The sequence below is a fragment of the Durio zibethinus genome, chromosome 27, assembly GCF_047325235.1.
Source record: "Durio zibethinus cultivar Kanyao isolate XHJ-2024 chromosome 27, ASM4732523v1, whole genome shotgun sequence".
Lineage (NCBI taxonomy): Eukaryota > Viridiplantae > Streptophyta > Magnoliopsida > Malvales > Malvaceae > Durio > Durio zibethinus.
The window spans coordinates 10,418,276-10,424,334 of NC_143188.1; the positions used below are offsets into that span (position 1 = coordinate 10,418,276).

General features: G+C 30.6%; 1 non-coding gene across 1 annotated transcript; it reads left to right on the forward strand.

Annotated features, from left to right (window-relative positions):
- The first annotated feature begins 4,670 nt into the window (after positions 1-4,670).
- On the forward strand, positions 4,671-4,777 carry LOC149510905 (small nucleolar RNA R71). The gene has a single exon (XR_016334892.1). It is a non-coding gene; the product is annotated as a small nucleolar RNA R71 (small nucleolar RNA).
- Positions 4,778-6,059: the final 1,282 nt, after the last annotated feature.

The window sequence follows — 6,059 nt, forward strand, 5'->3', positions numbered from 1 at the left end:
TTATTAAGAGTTATTGATTGCTGTTTTCTTAAGCTTGTAAGTGCATAAATCTCTATCAAGTAATAAAGTGATGAAATAGTGTATCATTCCCATAAGAATTATGTTTAAGGTGTAAAACTAAATATCAAAGGAAATTCTTACTAACTTTATATTTGAACAAAATCAAAAGAATGATTGGTTGTATTGAAAGAACAAATAAAAGTAATAGGAATTGTAAATGTATAGGCCAAATGCCAACTAACCAACTATCAATTGGTAGCTTTAGAGATTGTCCAAATATAGAAAAAATTAAAATAAAGCAAGATCAAATAGTAAATAGCTTGACAAGAGAATAACCAAATACTTTGAAAAGTAGATAAGTGCTTAAAAAATAACAATAATGCATGTAAAGAAAAAAGAGAGCTTTAAATAAACTTGTATTGTAAACAATTAAGAAAACAAAACTATGGAGTATTGGCTAGCCTGTCACCTTGGCTCAATTACAAAGAAAACTACTAAAAATTGAAAAAGAAAAGAAAAGAAAAAAATGAATGAGATGGAGAAGATATAGAATGGGATGTGTTACAAGTGAGATGCTTAGCTTATTTATAGTATTAGGTTGGCCAAAGGGTAATATAGGCTACAAAGTCTTACTTTACCTTGAACTTTAAAAGATTACGATGTTATCTTGATTGTGATAGATGTTGGCCAAATGTAATGATTTTTAAGGATGAGATGAGCTTGTGTTGGCTGAATGGGATTCTTTAATTGGTCCTCCATGCTTATGTGTCTTGCCAAATCAACATTATCTTGTCATCCATTAAGAGTTTTGGCTTAGTTGAATTTTCAAGACCAATCTTCTTAATTTCTTTATCTCGAATTCAAACTATCTTGGATTAAAATTCAAAAGTCATTATTACACAATAACTTTATCTTTAGCTTTTTTCAATTTGTTGTTCTTAGGTTAAAACTCTTTTAAGATCGACAAGAGTTCTCATTCAATAAAACCTCTTCCTTTCACTGAACATATGATGGAAATCTTTTTACATTTTGGTTAGGCTATATCCATTAGTGCATGGCTAAAGTTACATGGTTTATGAGTGCCACCTTATTGCATGGTTTGCATGGTATTCATATGCACATGCATCGAACACTAAAAATCAAGATTTCACATGTTAAAAACACCAAATTTACGAAATTTTTTAAAATTTCAAGGCAAAATGGACTTATAAAAAATATAAATTTAACAGTCACATACCCTTACACATAGCTTTTTACTTGTCATCAAGCATAATCCTTAAATTAACAATGCTAAACAATCAAAATATATGCACTTAAAGTCAAAGTTCCACAAATTATCAATTATGAACTATGGTATAAGTCATGCCCATTATGAACATAATTAGACAAAAAATTTATTCAAAAGTAAGCTTTTAATTTCATGCAACTTTCATGTATGTTAAGTCAATCTATCTCTAATCTAGGCATGCAATCTAAGTAAAAAGTAAGATATGCCATTACATATCAACTTAAAGATAGAGCATGCTTTATATGTTTACTTTCCTCATTCTCTCTCTATGAATGTAGATCTATATACATGACTCAAGATCAATAAGTCTTTATAAGCATGTACTGTAAAGCTTGGGTCAATATAGGAAAAAAGATATTTTAGGCTCAAAAACCTTTTGCTTACTTTTTGAAACTTAGACTTGAGAACTATTTGAAACTTTACAAGCTTAAGGCATCTTTATTTTGAAAATATTTTTTTTTTGTATTTCACAGCCATTTTTAGCTTTTTCACTTTTTTCTTTTTTTTTAAACCATTTTTGGCTTTTGGCTTTTTTTTTTCTTTTTTTTTGTTCCTTGCACCTCCCCACCTTCTATAACTTTGTTCTCTTATTTTGTCCCTCACATGCATTACTAAAGAGCTTTATTCATAGGTGGGCTTGAAAAGGCTCAAACAGTCCAATGATGGCCTAAATCACTTCTTAAGTCAAGTATAGTTTAGGATTTTACCTTAAAGGTTGAGAAAATAAATTCTAAAGTTATAATCATGCTTTAAATATTTATGCAATTTTATATTACAATACTTTTCACAAAAATTGATGCATGTTAAAGATCAAGACTAAATGCACATGACATAAAAATCAACAATCTATAAAATAACATACTTAAGACATCATTTCGTGTTCTACTACATTCATACTTGTCTTAACATTATACTTACGTCATTCATGATTAACTTATGACACTAGGAACACATTATCATGATTATAGGCATGTTAATGTTGTTTGAAAACAAAAACATTAGGGGGTAATTTTATAACAATTTTGAAAATAGTTTTAGCACCAAAAACTTCCCTCCCCCACACTTGATTTGCACACAATTTCACATAAAACATTTAAAAGGTTAGGGAAAAGAAATACTCCCCTATCATTGGTTTTTTAAGACCAAACTTGTTTAGACTCATTTAGGCATCCTTTTCATCACCTTATTCCTAATAAACTAAAAAAGAGCAAATAAAATCAAAGCATACATGTCCTAAACAAAATTAAAACAAATAGCAAAAAAAAATGTAAAACTTGCAAATGTTAAACTTAGGTTGCTTTTCAAGCAATGCTAGTTTTGGTCAAGCTAGACCATACCTAGAATTCTAGGACTATTATTTCTCTTTTGGAGGGATTTTCCCTTATTAGTTGCATTTGGTTAGAATCACATAGACTGACTTAGCCTTAGAAGGATGACTTGCTCTGTTAACAGGTATAACATAGACAGAATTAAGTTTCAACAGTGGGCCTTTTAAACTTGTGCTAATGGCATGGTTCTTTATACTGCATGGAGTTGGGATTTGTAAGCTAGCCAAGTAGGTTCGATAGGGCTCCCTAATAACTAGTTTTTCTTTCTCTTTCTTTTCGGTTAGACACTCCTTGAACATCTTTCTCATCTTTAAAAATGCCTTGACCTCCAGTTTTAAAGGTTATCCTTTTGTCCTTGAATCTTAGGGTTACCTCAAAATTACAAACACCAATTAAAGCTTTTGAGGTCATTAAGAAGGGTTTTACCTAATAAAACAGAAGCTTCACTATCTTTCATATCTAAAATAGTAAAATCAATTAGAAAAACATATTTACCCACTTTAACAAGAACATTTTCCAATATTTCTTATGGCCTCTTTACAGATCAATCAGTAAATTTAATGCTAAAATTTAAAGGTCTTAACGTACCTACTCCAAGCTGCACAAAAATATTCATTGGCATTAGATTCATACTAGACCCCAAATCACATAAAGCTTCATTAAAGAATAAATGACCAACAGAACATGAAATGCAAAAACTCATTAGGTCATTTTATTTGGTTGGAAAAATTTGTTGAAGTGCTGAGCTACACTTATCATAAGTATAATTTTTTTTAACTCCTTAGATAGCTTTCTCCATTTGGATATGGGCATTGAGTGGGGAACTTCAAATGTCTTCTTGTGGGTTAACATTCTTAGAGTTAATCCTATTCTATTTGCTTCTTGATATTCTTCTTGCACTTTCATAATAGGATCTAAACTATTCAAGAGTGCTCTTTCAACTTGTAGGGGATTTTCATTTTCACTTTCAGTTTTTATGTATTTCTCTTCAAATTCTTCTTGTGGGTCCTCTTTTTAAACTTCTTCCTTAGGGTTCTTTTTTATTTAAAAAATTTTTTCCATTTCCTTAAGTTTATATTCTTTGAAAATGTCATAAACTTCACTTTGAATTTCTATCATTAGGTTTAAGCTTTTTAGAATTTCCCTACCAAATTGTAACAACTCTTTATCCTCCATGTCATATTCCTTTTCCATGTACTCTTTTTCAAGCCTTCTCACAAAACTTGACAAGTTCACCACCCTTGGTTCATTCATCAAATCATCATCATCATCTGATAAGTAAGTTTTTTCTTCTCTATGGGAGTATATGACATTGCACACCTCTTTACCTTACTTCTTTGGATTGGATTCAATATTGCAAAATGAGGATTGTAATAGGAGATTTGTTAAGGCATTGGTTAATTGGCCTATTTGGATTTTTAGATTTTTTATAGATGTAGCTTGACTTTAGATAGCAATGTTTTTGGCCTATAAGAATTGTGAAAACATCTTTTCAAGGGTGGGCTTCTTTTATTGGGGTGGATTATAGGTTGGTTAGTTTTAGCAAAAACTATATTGTTGGTAGGTGTTTTGGTGGTTGTTTCATTTATGGTTTCAAGAAAAGTTAAGATAGTTTTTCTAGCCTAGGTTATTTGTGTTGTTATAAGGGTTATAAGTTGGTTTGGATTGGGATGCATATTGTAGGTTTCTATCTTATATTGACACCTATTTAAGAAATGTAGGCCTTTATAAATATCATAAGTGACAAATGGGTTTTGAATGGCTTAGTCAAGGGTGGTGGGTGGCTGGGTTCCTAAGGCATCTACCTTTTTGGTTAGGCTTACCAGTTAGGATGTAACTGAGATGAGTGTGCCTAACTCATATACCCTAATAGCTTTCTTATGGACTTTCCTCTTGATTTCACATGATAATTATTGGTTGTTATTTCTTTAATAAGCTCTTATGCCTCTTCCAATAACTTTCTCATAATGCCTCCTCCAATGGCTAAATCTATTATTGTTCTTAGGGGTGGTGTCAGCCCATTGCAAAAGATTTGAAATTAAAACCATTGAGGGAGACCATGTTGTGGGCACTTACACAACTTCTCTTTGTACCTCTCCCACACATCATAAAGTGTCTCACCATTGAATTGTTAGAAGATTGTGATTTCGTTTCTTATCTTTACTATTTTAATTGGTGAAAAATTTTGGGAAAGAATTTTTAAACTAGATCATCCCATGTTGTAAAAAAGCTAAAGGAAAGTTAGAATAGTTTGCTTTGTCCCTGAGAGAATACAAAAATAATCTTAGTCTAATTGTATCATTTGAAACTCCATTATATTTTAAAGTGTCACAAAGTTCAAAAAAATTAGAAAGATGGAGAGTAAGATCACCATTCGATAGTCCTTCAAACTAAATAAAAGTTTGAACCATTTAGATTATAGAAGGCTTAATCTCGAAGTTGTTGTCTTGGATTGTTAACTTTCAAAAAGTTAGTTAAAAGCCTTTAGGGTTTAGGATAATATCGTCCTTAAGGGTTTTATGACCTTCATTTGCTATATTCACCATTGGGATCAGATTTGTTACTTGCTCATTTCTTAGTCACCCAAGTGTTTTGTTTATCTCTTTATCAAATAAAGCTAGATCAATGCTTTGAGATCCATGCATGCAAACAAAAAAAATTAAAACAAATAAATTAAGTAAAAATAAAATGAGTCTAAATTGCAAAGTATAATGAATCGATATTGATATTGGTCTTCTAGCACTAGTATAATCTCTAACAATGACAGCAAAAGCTTGATTGTTATTTTTTAAGCTTGGAAGTGCACAGATTGATATCAAGTAATAAAGTGATAAAATAGAGTATCATTCCCATGAGGATTATGTTTGCAGTGTAAAATCAAGTACCAAAGGAAATTCTTACTAACTTTATATTTAAACAAATCAAAAGAATGATTGGTTGTATTGAAAGAACAAATAAGAGCAATAGGAATTGTAAATGTATAAGCCAAAAGCCAACTAACCAATTATCACTTGCTAGCTTTAGGGATTGGATAAATATAAAATAATGTAAAACAAAGCAAGATCAAATTGTAAATAGCTTGAAAAGAGAATAACCAAATGCTTTCAAAAGTAGATAAGTGCTTGAAAATTAACAATTATGTGTGTAAAGAGAGAAAAGATCTTTGAACAAACTTGTATTCTAAACAACTTGAGAAAACAAAACTATGTATTAGCTAGTCTGTTATCCTAGTCGAATTACAAAAAAAACTTTAAAAAAGAAAAAAAGGGAATGAGATGGGAGAATATATAGAACAGAATGTGTTACAAGTGAGAATACCTAGCCTATTTATAGAGCTAGGTTCAACCAAGGGGATAAAGGTTGCAGAGTCTTACTTTATCTTGAACTCTAAAAGATTACAATATTATCTTAATCTTAATAGATGTTGGTCAAATGTAGAGATC